The sequence below is a fragment of the Chiloscyllium punctatum genome, chromosome 19, assembly GCF_047496795.1.
Source record: "Chiloscyllium punctatum isolate Juve2018m chromosome 19, sChiPun1.3, whole genome shotgun sequence".
NCBI lineage: Eukaryota > Metazoa > Chordata > Chondrichthyes > Orectolobiformes > Hemiscylliidae > Chiloscyllium > Chiloscyllium punctatum.
Window position 1 is genome coordinate 44,823,552 of NC_092757.1, and position 18,923 is coordinate 44,842,474.

At 48.5% G+C, this 18,923-nt stretch overlaps 1 non-coding gene across 1 annotated transcript; it reads right to left on the bottom strand.

Annotated features, from left to right (window-relative positions):
- Positions 1 to 7,395: 7,395 nt before the first annotated feature.
- Positions 7,396 to 7,514, bottom strand: LOC140491718 (5S ribosomal RNA). The gene has a single exon (XR_011963389.1). It is a non-coding gene; the product is annotated as a 5S ribosomal RNA (ribosomal RNA).
- Positions 7,515 to 18,923: the final 11,409 nt, after the last annotated feature.

Consider the following 18,923-nt stretch of genomic DNA (forward strand, 5'->3'; position numbering starts at 1 on the left):
TGATATGTGGTGCATTCAAAACTTTCTCTAACCTGGTTTGCCGCAGTGACATCATTGTAAAGGCCATTGAGTTCATATAGGCCACTATACTATGTGTCGTCAGTACTGTTAGTGTATGGCCCATGACTATATGTGCCACCTTTTGGAGAATTTTTGCTACCCCTGCTGCATGTCTTGTACATGGTGGGTGTTTGTTCTCTATTGGGTCAAGGGTAACACTTACATACATCAGCACCTGCCTGGCTCCCCCTTTTTTCTGAAAAAGAACACTATTTATTGTGTGTAATTTTTCAGAAATATCCAGGAAAAATGTCTCTTTATAATCCGGGACCGCTAAATCAGCAGCCCGCGTTAGGGCCTGTTTAAGAGATATAAAACTTTCGTCTGCCTCCGTGGTCCACTGCAAATGGGCCGACAAATTTCTCATGCCTTGCTCATTTACCATGGCCCTGAGAGGGAAAGTGAGCTCCCCATATGATGCAACGAATTGTCTACTGTGCCCTGCCAACCCAAGAAATGAGAGCATGTCTTTTACAGTGACTGGTTTGGTATAATGCAGAATGGAGGATCTATGGGACGGAAACACACCTGTTCCCTTAGCAGAAATAATTCTACCCAAGAAAGACACCGTTTGTCTGCAGCATTGCAATTTAACCTGTGAAACTTTGAAACCGACACTATACAGGTGAAACAGCAACGACTTTGTGGCTTCCAAACAAGAAACATGGTCGGGTGCTGCCAAAAGAATGTCATCCACATACTGGATCAATACCACCCCCTTTGGGAGTGTCAGATTCTTGAGCTGCTGTTTCAATACCTGATTAAACACCCCAGGTGACAAAATAAACCCTTGAGGGACCCTTGTATAATGTAATTGTTGGCCTTTGTAAGTAAACGAAAAAATGTCCCTCAAATGATCAGCTAGGGGCAAACAGAAGAACGCGTTGGCCAGATCAATGCACGAGAACCACTTATGGTCAGGTGTCAGCACAGACATTGCAGTGTAAGAGTTTGGGACTGGAACGGTTGGAGTAGAAACGACACTATTAATCCGTCTAAGATCATGCGCCATCCTATATTTGCCTGTATTCTGTTTCTCTGCAGGCAAGATAGGGGTGTTCCAGGCTGACTGGGAGGGTTCCAGCACCCCTGCTGCTAACAATCCTTCAATTATGTCGGCGATGCCGGCTTCAGCCTCTGGTTTACGTGAATATTGTCTCTGCCAAATCGGAGTATGGTCTATTAAATCGAACGTGCTTGGTGTGACGTATTTACAGTAACCAACATCCGTTGAACTTGCTGACCACAAGGTATCTGGTAGAGTGTCAAGCATGGCTGCAGCCTGGGGATGGTCTGTTTTTTCCCTACCATGAAACCTTTCAATCTGCCTATGTTCCAGCAGTACCTTGTCAGTTGTCCTGCACATAATTCTATAGGCTTCCTCTGATGGTGAATATTGTAAACCGGGTAACTGAGTCCACATCCAGTCTGTACCACCATCAAGCATTTGCAAATAGGCCCCAAATCCTTGGCCTGATATTCTGCATGCACGGCCAATGTGACATGAGGTATGGCTTCTTCAGACATCTCATACCATTCCAACTGTTCTGTGGTTAATTCAACCACAGCCGCCACACCTTCTTTTCCGAGCAGAATGCAACTGGAGAAAATCTCCCATTGATTCCCTTCTAGATGCTGATAGAATGCAGACTGATATATTTCATTATCATCTCGATCATAATATAAGGTAACATGAAGGGGATCTGCAGGAGGAGCATAGGGGTGCAGCATCTGACCCCAGGGTCGCCATTGGCTGTATAAAGACTGTATGCCGTTATTCTGCCCATTTTCGGGTTCAAGCAGTCCCCAGTATATATCTGCCCACTGTCCTTCTGCCGTTGGTGATATGTCCGGTGATAGCATCATTTGGGATCCAGAGTGTATCATTGTCATAGAACAGTTGACAGAATGGTCATTTGGAAAGGTCACTACCAGTCCGTCTGGTCCGCACAGAACCGAGGCCCCACATCTCACCAGCAAATCACGTCCCATCAGACTCACGGGGCATGTAGGTGATAAAATATACTGGTGATGAAAGGTCTGTCCGGCCACTGATGTGATCAGTGGCGATGTCAAAGGCAGATTTTCTGGTTTACCCGAGAACCCTACTAACTGAACGCTAGAGGATGACATGCTTGACCGAGGTATATCACAAGTGATGGTGGAAAATCTTGCACCTGTGTCAACCAAAAAAGACAGATTCTTGTCCATTACCCTCATTTGCATATAGGGGTCTGCCAACCCCACATGCCCCTGGGTTCTCGGGCCCTGTCAATATTCACACCCCTGTCCTTCTGGCATAGTTTGGGGGTACTGTCCTTGCACCGGGGCTACAGCTGCATTTGGGACTTGGTAAGGCTGAACAGCCTGTTGGACAGGAGGCTGACTTGTACGGACATACTGTCCTTGGATCAATCCCGGGCCTCCCTGGGGACCCCACAACAGGGGACAATTTCTTCTCCAATGCCTGGGTTGGCCACATTCAAAACAGGTGTTGGATGGCTGACCTCTGAATCACCCACGGCCCCTTCCTCTACCACGTATTCCTCCTGGAACACCTATAGGCCTGCCCCCATATTGGGGGTAGGGTGGCATCCAATCAAATGTTGGGTCTGAACTCGGCAAGTTATTTTGTGGCGACGATCGCTGAACCAACTGACTAGTCGTCTTTTGGGAGGCCTTCTTTATATCACTAGCCTTCCTTCTAGCCTCATCGAGCTGTAACTTCAACAACTGCACTTGAGCTGACTCATTACTCTGTTTATCTTCATCCTGTTTCGTCTTGTAACGCTTCATGTGGTACGTCAAGTGTTTCTCCCACTGTTCTGTAGAACAACCTGGGATATCGGGATTACTTTCCATTGCCTCTTTTACTTCCTTTGGCATCCCTGCCATAACAGCATTCCTAAATAATGTGGTCTGTAGCTGACCCGACCCTGGATGGCTCCCCGCAGTATCTGTCCACGTGTCCTTACACCTAGCCAAAAAGGTAGACATATCCTCACCCTCCTTCATTGTGAAGGTGAGTGAGTGCATCGCTCCCGGTGGAATTGGGAATCTCTCCCTCATTGCCCTTCCCACACAGGTAGCATGCTGCGCAAATGGGTCTGAATCAGGTAATAAGGTGGTCCCCGCAGACACTTCAATCTGCTGTATTTCCCACATACTCAATTGCTTACCCAACAATGCTCTCCAATCACTCATAGCTAACTTGTAACGGTGGCACGGTGGCACAGTGGTTAGCACTGCTGCCTCACAGCGCCAGAGACCTGGGTTCAATTCCCGACTCAGGTGACTGACTGTGTGGAGTTTGCACGTTCTCCCTGTGTCTGCGTGGGTTTCCTCCGGGTGCTCCGGTTTCCTCCCACAGTCCAAAGATGTGCAGGGTCAGGTGAATTGACCACGCTAAATTGCCCGTAGTGTTAGGTAAGGGGTAAATGTAGGGGTATGGGTGGGTTGCGCTTCGGCGGGGCGGTGTGGACTTGTTGGGCCGAAGGGCCTGTTTCCACACTGTAAGTAATCTAATCTAATCTAATCTAATGTATATTGGGAAAATTTAGTCATCCATGGGTGGGGGCGTTTTATCCAGGATGCAGTTCATATCAGTATATGTGAAAGGCTGATAAACATTCCCCAGATGAGAGCCTCTGTAAATCAATGGCATTTGGTGGTGCTGATACATTACGACAACCTATAAAGTGTCTCTTTGACGCAGGTTGTAACTTGGTTCAGGTAGAGACTTCAGTGAAGGACCATGTTCGGTATGCATTGTGAGTGAGCCTTTCAAAGTGACTGGATAGGTGTTTGGATCATCATCTGTCAGGGATTCTTCATCCTCAATATCCATACTACTTCTGGACTCCTCCCCATCCAATCTCTCTCTATCCCGTTCTTCCCTCAAATCTCTCCGTCTTCTGTCTGAGAACCCATCATCCAATAACTGACCTGAATCATGTAACCTTCCCTTCTTCTCATTCTCAGCGCTATACGGTGTCGAATGAGCCTCTGGCTCCTGTACTGCTAAACATCTCCCCTGTTTTGGCTGTTCTTTATTTCTACTATGCGTCATCATCACCCTATTCGACTCCTCTACTTCCTTAACCCTCTGATCAACTTCTAATGTTAACTTTTCTACTTGTCTGATACTTTCTTCTAGAGCTTCCGCTAGTCTCTGTTTTACTACATTATACTCTCTTGTTCCTACTTCTTGCACATCTAACACCCCTTCTTGAACATACATAAGTGGCATTTGTATTACAGGATATGGGGGTGGGGATTGTACCACAGGCAATTTAGGATATACTGGCGCAGATGGTCCTGCCTTCTCTGTCTCCTTTGTCAATTCTATTGCAGAGGTACCACCTCCTCTCTTTTGTAATATTTCTACTGCCATACAGGCTAACGTCATGTTATGCAGATGAATCCTCCTCTCTTCTTTCTCCTCACCTTCTTTTGTCCACTTTCTTCTGTGTAATATGGACCCTTTCTTTCCCTTCATATGCTCTTCTTCTTCTAATTTGGCTTGCTCTTCTACTTTTCCCAAAAACAGTGACGATTTCTTCCTCTCCTCATCCTTAGGGACTTTGCCCTGTTTCTGTAATTCCTCCCAAATCTTATCATATTTCTCCATCATTGTTTTTTGCTTGTTCCTTGCAAGCCCACTGACTAACTGACTTCTGGCTTTACCCCACTGCTGTTTTACAGGCAACATTAAATCGGAAGAACACCCTCCATATTCTTCACACTCTTTATCAAACTCCCCTTCCATTTTATGTATTTTTGTTTCAATCCTCCCGTCCAGTAGTCAGTTGGTTTAGATATAAATATAACCAAGCAACCAACCCAATTCTCTCACTGACACACCACCTCCAAAACACTGACTTTTATACCACCCTCCGTAGATTCCCCAATATAATTCTTAAAACTTACAACACAATCATAAACCAAAATTTGTGAGCGTTGCTTTTATGAGATCCTGCTCAATGGACTTTAAACCTCCTCACCCATACGTACCTTGTTGCTTTTATGGGGACTCTAACCCCAAGGGACTTTAAACCTGTACGTACTATAATCAATACTTTGTCCACTTACTCTTACTAGGACACTTGCAGTATAATGACAACAATCAATTTAGTGTTTCCAATTGCAGAACTTCGATATAAACAGGCGTCTGCTCACCTTTTTTTATGCGGCGCCACTTGTTGTTGTCATCAAACGTCAGTCGTCCGTTATTTCTATTTTTCTCTCTTTACGTCACTTCTCCGTCTTCATCACGTCGGGGTCACCAAATTGTAAGACCTTGGCTCAATCTACCAATTTACTTTCTCCTATGTGTGAGCCTAGTCCTGCGTGTTCTTTTAAATGAAGCACTAGGAGAAGATATTCAGTCTCACACTCTTGATTTATTTTAAACAGTAAGTGGACAAAGCATTCAGAGCTCTGGGTCTAACCCTTTTTCCCTGACCAACTACCACGTGTGCCAGTTCAAAAAGTAAGACCTCGTTTTGTCCCTGCCCCAGTCTTTTATACAATAAAAGACATCATACACACACTGAGGTAGAATTATCTTCTCATTGGAGTCAGATCAACAGCCATTCTCCGCCTCCTCGCATTCCCGGATGTCCGACCCCACCCGAGCTTCTTTTGCCCGCGAAACGGATCATCACGTGACCTCCTGGGCCCACTGCCGAGCGCGAAACGGAATGTCATGTGACCGCCTCCTGCGTGTCTTCAACAGCGTCTCCACAGGCTTCTGACTGCTGCAGAGATTCACAGTCGCAGCCAGCCTTCAGTTTTTTTTGTGTAAGCCATATATTTACATTACATATTGCCAGGTTTTGTGCATTTTTACCATCCAGGACTTCAGAGCTGCTACCAGGCGGTCTGTACATAACACCTATTACAATTTTAGGATTTCGACTATTCCTCAGATCCACCCACACGGTCTCCACTGAATGCGTTTCCTTCATTATGTCCTCCCTCATCATTGACAGAATTTTGTTTCTCATCACGGAGGCTACTCCACCACCTCTGCCATTTTCCATATCCGTCCTATACCACTATCCTATAACCTCGGTCTTCACAATTATCCTTCTGGAGACCACCTTTTGCTTTGCTCAATCTGCAACACACTCTCCGTGGTCAATATCTCACACCAGAGAGCTCCACCATTCAAACTGATGACCATCGATCCACCTCAACTGCACCTCCCTTTCAGAATTCCCTGAGATATCAAAACTCCATCCACTGACACTGAAGTATCCTCAACAGTAGAACCCACACCACTCTCTGTAGAATATCATTCTAAAGATTAACAACACAATAACTGTCGAAAGTTCACCTCATCTCAGTCTGAAATTATAGGAAATACAGTCTGAAAATCCAAGTCATTGCCACCTATTGCTTCTGCTTTATCCACCCGACTGTTAATGAACACAACATTCTCTTGCATTTAGTCCAACAGGAGTTCCCTTTCTTCAAAGCATCTTGACAGTGCCTTCAAATGGTATGATTATCTTAGTGCACGGTTAAGATTTCCAAAGTAATATCCTTACTCACTAACGTCCTTCTGTCATCCTTAAATGTCAGGGGCGACTCCTCTTTCCAAATCCCACCTTACTATTGTTAATAGTCTGCACTCTGGAAATGTTATTTCTCTACCTTGGTCAACTTGTAACTAAGGCACAGTGATGTCAATTAGATCGAACCATTCATCACCATTTGTGCCATTATTAGGCCGATCTCTTTGTGAAGGCTTCGGATGTTAGAGAATAAGCCTTGATTTTTGTACCTGGCATTTTAAATACTCACTCTTTACACTTATCTTATTATTTGCTGCTGATGTGTAATAATCATCATTACAAGGATTGAACTTGCTGTGTTTGCTGACCCATTCTTCCTGCCTTAACCATATCGATCCACCGTTGTATGAACTCGACCGGTGAGTGCAGATATTGTAAAACACCCTTCACCTGACAAGCCCTCACCACAACGTTGTTGCTTTCAGACCCTATCCACACCACTAGTTAGACGATTGTTAGAAAACAGGGGAACGCTGACAGCGATCAGGGAAGTGTGATCATCGAAAGTGAGGCATCACTTAACAAAAACCACGGTTTGTGCTCTTCAATAAAATACTTGCTGCTTTGGTGTTCCTGGTGCGTTTGCTCCAATCTCAAGCAGTAATGATGTGTTTGGGTATTGGGGGAAGAAGCTGAACATTGAAATTGTTCAAGAAAAAGTGAGACAGAGAGACGAAGCGAGTAGTTAAAAGGACGTTGCTTGATGAATGGAAGTGTGAGTGCGAAGCTGTGAGCAACCTCTGGTGGCTGCAAAAGCCTACTGCACCTGGTATTCCCAGGCGGTCTCCCATCCAAGTACTAACCAGGCCTGAGTCTGCTTAGCTTCCGAGATCAGACGAGATCGGGCGTTTTCAGACTAGTATGGCCGTAGGCACAGACTGTTTCCATTTCTGCTTCCTTAAAGGCACACACTGCTGCATTTACAACAACATTTTGCCATTCAATCATACTGCACCAAAACATTTCTTTTTCCTTTGCCTTTCTATTCTCCCATCTCCATCTTCAGTTCCTCTACTTCACCCTAGACACACACACACACACACACACACACGTTTATTACACAACAGGATCAACTCTTTCACACTCACTCCACTCCATTTCATTACATGCCCATCCAAACTGCTTCACAAATAAACTCCTTTCCAAATTATAACCACAGCAACAGACACACACCACAACGCTGTTTAGCCCCTACAACCTCTGCCTCCATTCAAACATCATGGCTCAGCTCTTGCCCAACTTCATATACAGGCCTCTGGCCCTTGGTACCTTTGCTTCGCAAACATTTATCTCCCTCACATTTCAATAGAACAACTCATCCAGCATCCACTGCGCTTTGTTAGAAAATGATTGCTAAAATCCACCATCCGATGTGTGCACGACGGCTTCCTCACATCTCTACGCAACCCTCTGGCCCTAAGTCTCACGCTATGTTCCTTCGTTCTACAATCCCCAACCAGTAGAAATCGTTTATCGTTATCTACCTTCTCTTTTCCTATTCATGTCTTCAAGACTTTCATCACACCACCCATTAACATTCTCAATTCTACAGACCACAGCCCTAAATGATATGATCTCTCCTTCCATCTTAACCATGCAAGTCCAGGTATCATTCTTGTAAATCAATATTCTACTCCGTTCAGAAGGTGTGCGGCCCAGATCCGCTCATAGTACTCCAAGTGGGGTCTATCTCACCAGGGTTTTGTAGAACTGCAGCATAACTTCAGCATCCTTCTACTCCAGTGTTCTACTTAGAAATTTGTCTTGCAAACGTTTCGTCCCCTGTCTAGGTGACATCCTCAGTGCTTGGGAGCCTCCTGGGAAGCGCTTCTGTGCTGTTTGCTCCGGCATTTATTGTGGCCTGTCTCTGCCGCTTCCGGTTGTCAGTTCGAGCTGTCCACTGTAGTGGCCGGTATATTGGGTCCAGGTCGATGTGTTTGTTGATAGAGTCTGTGGATGAGTGCCATGCCTCTAGGAATTCCCTGGCTGTTCTCTGTTTGGCTTGCCCTATAATGGTAGTGTTGTCCCAGTCGAATTCATGTTGCTTGTCATCTGTGTGTGTTGCTACTAAGGAGAGCTGGTCATGTCGTTTCGTGGCTAGTTGGTGTTTGTGCATACGGATCGTTAACTGTCTTCCTGTTTGTCCGATGTAGTGTTTTGTACAGTCCTTGCATGGGATTTTGTACACTACATTGGTTTTGCTCATGTTGGGTATCGGGTCCTTTGTTCTGGTGAGTTGTTGTCTGAGCGTGGCTGTAGGTTTGTGTGCTGTTATGAGTCCTAGTGGTCGCAGTAGTCTGGCTGTCAGTTCGGAAATGCTCCTGATGTATGGTAGTGTGGCTAGTCCTTTGGGTCCACCTAGACAGGGGACGAAACGTTTGCAAGACAAATTCCCAGCTTGACGAACAGAACCACAACGAGCACCCGAGCTACAAATCTTCTCCCAAACGTTGACCTACTTAGAAAGGACAGCAATCTGTTCGCTTTCTGGATTATTTTCTGTATGTGTCCGTGACATTTTAAAGAAGTGTGCACCTGAAACCCCAAGTCTCCTTGGACATGCACTTCATACCATCCAGAAAAATACCTTGATCTGTCCCTTCTTGATCCAAAAATGGATAGCCTCACTATTGCTTTCATTGAACTGCTTTTGCCACAGTTTTGCTTATTGACTTAATCTATCAATATCCCCTTGCAATTTTATGCTGTCATCTACACTGTCTACAATGCAGCCTAACTATGTGTCATCCACAAATTAGGATAAGATTTCCTGTGCCATTATCCATTCCCTTAACAAATAACATCAATAATTGAGGCCCTAACACAAGTCCTTGTGAGACATAACTGGTTCCATCCTGCCAATTGACTACCTACCCATTCTCTCTACTTTCTGTCACCTGCCACTCAAACAATCTCCGAGCCCTGTCAGGAATTTGCCCTCAATTCTCTTGGCTCCTACCTACTTAAGTGGACTTTGTCAAATGCCTTGTAGAAGTCCATGTAAACAACATCTATGGACATTATTCCCTGACAGCTACCTTAGTCCCCTCTTCAAACCCTCTGCAATGAATTTATCAGGCACGACCTACCTGTCATGTGGCTCTCCCTGGTTAACTCAACAATTTGAGGTGCTCACTTATCCCAGCCTTGATTATAGACTCCAACAAATTCCCTGCCATAGGTGCTAAGCTCCATGCTCTGCAATTCCCGAGTTTTCCGGGTTCTCCTCTCTTAAAAAGCGCGACTGACACGTGCAACAATCCAATCCGGAGGGACGACTCCTGGATCTCGGGAATTCTGAACGATTACAGTTCGGGCTTCTATGAGGCGCTTGTCGATTTGTTTTAACACCCACCGATGGAACCCGCCTAATCCCAGGCATTTGTCACCCTTTGATTCCAGTCATTTCCTCATTATCGATGTTTTACTCACCTTCATTTTATTCGGTTGCTTTTCCCGATCCACTTTTCATTTCACCGGGACTTCTGGCAAGCTATCCTCCTTTTCTCCTGAAAATACCGAGGTAAGGGGAATGATGGAACATCTCGACCATTTACAATGTCCCCACCTTCTCCTGACCACCCGCTTTCCCTTTAGGGCAGCGGAACATTTCTTCTCGATTTTGATGTCCCTGGAAAGATTCCGATCAAAATTCCTTTTGGGAGCTCTTTTACACTGCTTTGTGTCTTTCCTGCTCTCTGGATCTTTCCCAATCAGCAGGATCTATGCTGATATTTTTGTCCATGACTGTTTTCTTCTGTGAAGCAGAGCTTTCCCTCTCAGGGGTATCAACTGGTTTCCTATTGTCTTCAATGTTTCTTTAAACATCCTCCCGTCATCTTCAGTTCTTTTAGCCATCAGCAGATTTTCCAACCTTATTGTGGACGGTCTCTGTCTCATCTCAGTCAAGGCGGCTTTTCCGAACTCTCCAACTCCAGCAGCATAGAACATAGAACAATACAGCACAGAACAGGCCCTTCGGCCCATGATTCTGGATTAGTGGTGCTGGAAGAGCACAGCAGTTCAGGCAGCATCCAAGTAGCTTCGAAATTGACATTTCGGGCAAAAGCCCTTCATCAGGAATAAAGGCAGTGAGCCTGAAGCGTGGAGAGATAAGCTAGAGGAGGGTGTGGGTGGGGAGAAAGTAGCATAGAGTACAATGGGTGAGTGGGGGAAGAGATGAAGGTGATAGGTCAAGGAGGAGAGGGTGGAGTGGATAGGTGGAAAAGAAGATAGACAGGTAGGACAAGTCCGGGCAGGTCAAGGGGACAGTTACTGAGCTGGAAGTTTAGAACTAGGGTGAGGTGGGGGAAGGTGAAATGAGGAAACTGTTGAAGTCCACATTGATGCCCTGGGGTTGAAGTGTTCCGAGGCGGAAGATGAGGCGTTTTTCCTCCAGGCGTCTGGTGGTGAGGGAGCGGCGGTGAAGGAGACCCAGGACCTCCATGTCCTCGGCAGAGTGGGAGGGGGAGTTGAAATGTTGGGCCACGGGGTGGTTTGGTTGATTGGTGCGGGTGTCCCGGAGATGTTCCCTGAAGCGCTCTGCTAGGAGGCGCCCAGTCTCCCCAATGTAGAGGAGACCACATCGGGAACAACGGATTCAATAAATGATATTGGTGGATGTGCAAGTAAAACTTTGGATGTGGAAGGCTCCTTTAGGGCCTTGGATAGAGGTGAGGGAGGAGGTGTGGGCACAGCTTTTACAGTTCCTGCGGTGGCAGGGGAAAGTGCCAGGATTGGAGGGTGGGTTGTTTGGGGGCGTGGACCTGACCAGGTAGTCACGGAGGGAACGGTCTTTGCGGAAGGCGGAAAGGGGTGGGGAGGGAAATATATCCCTGGTAGTGGGGTCTGTTTGGAGGTGGCGGAAATGTTGGCGGATGATTTGGTTTATGCGAACGTTTGTAGGGTGGAAGGTGAGCACCAGGGGCGTTCTGTCCTCCTGGGAGCAGATCCGGCGTAGGCGGAGGAATTGGGAATACGGGATGGCATTTTTGCAAGAGGTAGGGTGGGAAGAGGTGTAATCCAGGTAGCTGTGGGAGTTGGTGGGTTTGTAAAAAAATGTCAGTGTCAAGGCGGTCGTCATTAATGGAGATGGAGAGGTCCAGGAAGGGGAGCGAGGTGTCAGAGATGGTCCAGGTAAATTTAAGGTCAGGGTGGAATGTGTTGGTGAAGTTGATGAATTGCTCAACCTCCTCGCGGGAGCACGAGGTGGCGCCAATGCAGTCATCAATGTAGCGGAGGAAGAGGTGGGGAGTGGTGTCGGTGTAATTACGGAAGATCAACTGTTCTACATAGCCAACAAAGAGACAGGCATAGCTGGGGCCCATACGTGTGCCCATGGCTACCCCTTTGGTTTGGAGGAAGTGGGAGGATTCAAAGGAGAAATTGTTAAGGGTGAGGACCAGTTCAGCCAAATGAATGAGTGTGTCGATGGAAGGGTACTGTTGGGGACGTCTGGAGAGGAAAAAACGGAGGGCTTGGAGGCCCTGGTCGTGGCGGATGGAGGTGTAGAGGGATTGGATATCCATGGTGAAGATGAGGCGTTGGGGACCAAGGGAAACGGAAGTCTTGGAGGAGATGGAGGTCGTGGGTGGTGTCTCGAACGTATGTGGGGAGTTCCTGGACTAGGGGGGATAGGACAGTGTCGGGGTAGGTAGAGATGAGTTCAGTGGGGCAGGAACATGCTGAGACAATGGGTCGGCCAGGGTGGTCAGGCTTGTGGATCTTGGGAAGGAGGTAGAACCGGGCAGTGCGGGGTTCCTGGACTATGAGGTTGGAAGCTGTGGATGGGAGATCTCCTGCGGTGATGAGGTTCTGTATGGTCTGGGAGATGATGGTTTGGTGATGGGGGGTGGGGTCCTGGTCAAGGGGGCAGTAGGAAGAGGTGTCCTTGAGTTGACGTTTGGCTTCAGCGGTGTAGAGGTCAGTGCGCCAGACTACCACTGCGCCCCCTTTATCTGCTGGCTTGATGGTGAGGTTGGGATTGGAGCAGAGGGATTGGAGGGCTGCGCGTTGTGAGGGTAAGAGGTTGGAGTGGGAGAGTGGGGTCGACAGGTTGAGGCGGTTAATGTCCCGGCGGCAGTTGGAAATGAAGAGGTCGAGGGCAGGTAATAGGCCAGCGCGGGGTGTCCAGGTGGATGCAGTGTGTTGGAGGTGGGGGAAGGGGTCCTCGGAAGGTGGGCGTGAGTCCTGATTGTGAAAGTAAGCTCGGAGGCGGAGGCGACGGAAGAATTGTTCAACATCACGGCGTGTATTACATTCATTGATGCGTGGACGGAGGGGGATGAAGGTGAGTCCTTTGCTGAGGACTGATCGTTCGTCCTCAGTGAGGGGGAGGTCTGGGGGGATGGTGAAAACTCGGCAGAGCCGGGAGCTGGGATCTGGTGTAGAGCTGGGAGTGGGGGCGGAACCTGTAACTGGAGTGGGTGTGATGGTGGGGGGAAATGGGGGTGGAATCATGAGCTGGGATAATGTTGCCCTCGGGGTTCTGGGGTGTGGGGATAGTGACAGTGGGGTCTCTGGGGGGCGTGTCAGCAGAATGCAGGTGAGTGGCGCTGGTGGGGGCGGAAGTGGTGGTGATCGTGGCAGTAGGGGTGGCGGAAGTCACTGAGTGTGTGGCATCAGCGATGATGTGAGGGCCGGAAGGGGCTGTGGGAGTGGCCGTGATGTGGGCGGAAGTGACATCATCAATCAGTGTGGGGGGTGTAGCTGCATCAGCCACATGGCTAATGGTGGAATAGGTTCAGAGGCCAGGGGAATCTTCTGGAATGTTTGAGGAACGCTGGTTATGGAGGTGGGTGGATAAAAGTTTGTTGTACTTACAGTTTTTGATGTTTGAGATGGAGTTGAAATACTGTTTGTTGAGAGTATGAATTCTCCTGAGGATGTAGTACAGAGTGGGTCCTTTGCAATTCTGAGAGAGTGTGGCCCTCAGCTGAGGCAGGGCTGACTGTAGAGAGGTTAGGTGCCGGCGCATTGCTGCAAGCGTGGAGCGGAGGATGTTGTGCCGAACATTTGTCCGAGCTTAAGCACCTATCCATGTACCTATCCAATTGCCGCTTAAAGGTCACCAATGATTCTGACTCTGCCACTCCCACTCCCACTCCCACAGGCAGTGCATTCCATGCCCCCACCACTCTCTGGGTAAAGAACCTACCCCTGACAGCCCTCCTATACCTTCCACCCTTCACCTTAAAATTATGTCCCCTTGTAACACTCTGTTGTACCAGGGGAAAAAGTTTCTGACTGTCTACTCTATCTATTCCACTGATCATCTTATAAACCACTATCGAGTCACCCCTCATCCTTCGCCGTTCCAATGAGAAAAGGCCTAGCACTCACAACCTATCCTCGTACGACCTATTCTCCATTCCAGGCAACATCCTGGTAAGTCTTCTCTGCACTCTCTCCAAAGCTTCCACATCTTTCCGAAAGTGAGGGGACCAGAACTGCACACAGTCCTCCAAATGTGGCCCAACCAAGGTCCTGTACAGCTGCAACATCACTTCATGACTCTTGAATTCAATCCCTCTGCTAATCCCTCTCTATCCAACTGGCCACATTTCCCGCTATCATACCTCCTGACTTTCCGCATAAGCCTACCATGGGGAACCTTATCAAATGCTTTCTTAAAATCCATGTACACTACATCCACTGCTCTGCCCTCATCCACATGCTTGGTCACCTCCTCAAAGAATTCAATAAGACTTGTAAGGCAAGACCTACCCCTCACAAATCCGTGCTGGCTGTCCCTAATCAAGCAGTGTCTTTCCAGATACTCATAAATCCTATCCCTCAGTACCCTTTCCATTACTTTGCCTACCACTGAAGTAAGATTAACTGGCCTGTAATTCCCGGGTTATCCATATTCCCTTTTTTGAACAGGGGAACAACATTTGTCACTCGCCAGTCACCTGGTACCACCCCCGTTGACAGTGAAGATGAAAAGATCATTGCCAATGGCTCTGCAATTTCCTCTGTTGCTTCCCACATAATCCTAGGATATATCCCGTCAGGCCCGGGGGACTTGTCTATCCTGAAGTTGTTCAAAATGCCCAACACATCTTTCTTCCTAACAAGTATCTCTTCGAGCTTACCAGTCCGTTTCACATTCTCCTCTTCAACAATAAGGTCCCTCTCATTTGTAAATACTGAAGAAAAGTACTCATTCAAGACCTCTCCTACCTCTTCCAACTCAGTACACAGTCTCCCACTACTGTCCTTGATTGGACCTACCCTCGTTCTCGTCATTCTCATGTTTCTCACATATGCATAAAAGGCCTTGGGGTTATCCTTGATCCTACCCGCCAAAGATTTTTCATGCCCTCTCTTAGCTCTCCTAATCCCTTTCTTCAGCTCCCGCCTGGCTATCCTGTATCCCTCCAACGCTCTCTGAACCTCGTTTCCTCAACCTTATGTAAGCCTCCTCCTTCCTCCTTCCAAGACATTCAACCTCCCTTGTCAACCAAGGATCCCTCACCCTACCATCTCTTTCCTGCCTGACAGGTACATACATATCAAGGACAAGTCGTATCTGTTCCTTGAAAAAGTTCCACATTTCCACGACATCCTTCTCTGACAGCCTATGCTCCCAACTTATGCTCCTCAGATCCTGTCTTACAACATCGTATTTACCCTTCCCTCAATTGTAAAACCTACCCTGTTGCACGCACCTATCTCTCTCCATAACCAAGGTGAAAGTCACAGAATTGTGGTCACCATCACCAAAATGTTCACCCACGAACAAGCCCATCACTTGTCCCGGTTCGTTACCGAATACAGCAGATACATGCTTTGTGCTTTCAAACACTGCCTTGAACTTGATAGTGCTATCATCGCTATATGATAAGTGGCCACGCACAACTAGCTCACTCATTAATTCCAACTCATTGCTCATTAATAAATCCAATACTGCTTGTCCACATGAAGCATATAGGACATAATGCAGTGAGAAACAGTACCGGCAATACACCAGACATGCACTACCTTTCTGACAAATGCTTGACTCCCTCTAAATCTGTGTTCACGTTAAAATCCTTCATGAGTAGCACTCTGGCTTTGTTACATATTGGATGCTGCCTGAACTGCTGTGCTCTTCCAGCACCACTAATCCAGTATTTGGGTTTCAGCATCTGCAGTCATTGTTTTTACCTTGTTGATTTTAACCCTACTGCGAATCCTCTTGCAAGGATGCCTGCCTTGAAGAAGTTTTCCTCCTCTCTCTACAAGAATCTCTGGGAGGTCCTCTCCCACTGCAACTCCCAGGTCATTTCCTCTGCTCTGAAGCTCTTCAACCATGTTGTGAAACAAACTCGGTACCACAGCCACATTTGCTTCCTCAGTGCATGCCTCCGTAACCAACTCATCCCACATGGACTCCAGACCACCTTTAAACACGCAGAGTTCGGACCCGAACAGGACAAACAGTACAGACTCCAGATTCAAAAACACCAGCAACAGTTCTCCTTTAAGATCCTCCGCTCCACGCTTACAGCAATGCGCCGTCACCTAACCTCTCTCCAGTCAGCCCTGCCTCAGCTGAGGGCCACACTCTCTCAGAATTGCAAAGGACCCACTCTGTACTACATCCTCAGGAGAATTCATACTCTCAACAAACAGTATTTCAATTCCATCTCAAACATCAAAAACTGTAAGTACAACAAACTTTTATCCACCCACCTCCATAACCAGCGCTCCTCAAACATTCCAGAAGATTCCCCTGGCCTCGGAAACGCCATTAGCCATGCGGCTGACGCAGCTACCACCCCCACGCTGAGTGATGATGTCACTTCCGCCCACATCATGGCCACTCCCACAGCCCCTTCCGCCCCTCACATCATCGCTGATGCCACATGCTCAGTGACTTCCGCCACCCCTACTGCCACGATCACCACCACTTCCACCCCCACCAGCGCCACTCACTTGCATTCTGCTGACACGCCCCCCACAGACCCCACTGTCACTATCCCCACACCCCAGAACCCCGAGGGCAACATTACCCCAGCTCATGCCCAACCAGATCCCAGCTCCCGGCCCTGCCGAGTTTTCACCATCCCTCCAGACCTCCCACTCACCTGAGGACGAACGATCAGTCCTCAGCAAAGGACTCACCTTCATCCCTCTCCGTCCACGCATCAATGAATTTAATACACGCCGTGACATTGAACAATTCTTCCGTCGCCTCCGCCTCCGAGCTTACTTTCACAATCAGGACTCCCGCCCACCTTCCACAGACCCCTTCGCCCACCTCCAACACACTGCATCCACCTGGACACCCCGCACTGTCCTATTACCTGCCCTCGACCTCTTCATTTCCAACTGCCGCCGGGACATTAACCGCCTCAACCTGTCGACGCCCCTCCCCCACTCCAACCTCTCACCCTCACAACGCGCAGCCCTCCAATCCCTCTGCTCTAGTCCCAACCTCACCATTAAGCCAGCGGATAAAGGGGGCACAGTGGTAGTCTGGCGCACTGACCTCTACACCGCTCAAGCCAAAACGCCAACTCGAGGACACCTCTTCCTACTGCTCCCTCGACCATGACCCCACCCCCCATCACCAAACCATCATCTCCCAGACCATACAGAACCTCATCACCTCAGGAGATGTCCCATCCACAGCTTCTAACCTCATAGTCCGGGAATCCCGCACTGCCCGGTTCTCCCTCCTTCCCAAGATCCACAAGCCTGACCACCCTGGCCGACCCATTGTCTCAGCATGCTCCTGCTCCACTGAACTCATCTCTACCTACCTCGACACTGTCCTATCCCCCCTAGTCCAGGAACTCCCCACATACGTTCGAGACACCACCCACGCCCTCCACCTCCTCCAAGACTTCCGTTTCCCCGGCCCCCAACGCCTTATCTTCACCATGGATATCCAATCCTTCTACACCTCCATCTGCCATGACCAGGGCCTCCAAGACCTCCGTTTTTTCCTCTCCAGACGTCCCCAACAGTACCCTTCCACTGACACTCTCATTCGTTTGGCCGAACTGGTCCTCACCCTTAACAATTTCTCCTTTGAATCCTCCCACTTCCTCCAGACCAAAGGCGTAGCCATGGGCACACGTATGGGCCCCAGCTATGCCTGTCTCTTTGTTGGCTATGTAGAACAGTTGATCTTCCGTAATTACACCGGCACCACTCCCTACCTCTTCCTCTGCTACATTGATGACTGCATTGGCGCCACCTCGTGCTCCCGCGAGGAGGTTGAGCAATTTATCAACTTCACCAACACATTCCACCCTGACCTTAAATTTACCTGGACCATGTCTGACACCTCCCTCCCTTTCCTGGACCTCTCCATCTCCATTAGTGACGACCAACTTGACACTGACATTTTTTACAAACCCACCGACTCCCATAGCTACCTGGATTACACCCCTTCCCACCCTATCTCTTGCAAAAATGCCATCCCGTATTCCCAATTTCTCTGCCTCCGCCGTATCTGCTCCCAGGAGGACCAGTTCCACCATAGAACACACCAGATGGCCTCCTTCTTTAGAGACCGCAATTTCCCTTCCCGCATGGTTAAAGATGCCCTCCAACGCATCTCGTCCACATCCCGCACCTCCGCCCTCAGGCTCCACCCCTCCAACCGTAACAAGGACAGAACGGCCCTAGTGCTCACCTTCCACCCAACAAACCTTCGCATAAACCAAATCATCCACCGACATTTCCGCCACCTCCAAAAAGACCCCACCACCAGGGATATATTTCCCTCCCCACCTCTTTCCGCCTTCCGCAAAGACCGTTCCCTCCGTGACTACCTGGTCAGGTCCACACCCCCCTACGACCCACCCTCCCATCCTGGCACTTTCCCCTGCCACCGCAGGAACTGTAAAACCTGTGCCCACACCTCCTCCCTCACCTCTATCCAAGACCCTAAAGGAGCCTTCCACATCCATCAAAGTTTCACCTGCACATCCACTAATATCACTTATTGTATCCGTTGCTCCCGATGTGGTCTCCTCTACATTGGGGAGACTGGGCGCCTCCTAGTAGAGCGCTTTAGGGAACATCTCCGAGACGCCCGCACCAAACAACCAAACCGCCCCGTGGCCCAACATTTCAACTCCCCCTTCCACTCTGCCGAGGACATGGAGGTCCTGGGCCTCCTTCACCGCCGTTCCCTCACCACCAGACGCCTGGAGGAAGAACGCCTCATCTTCCGTCTCGGAACAATTCAACCCCAGGGCATCAATGTGGACTTCAAAAGCTTCCTCATTTCCCCTTCCCCCACCTCACCCTAGTTCTAAACTTCCAGCTCAGCACTGTCTC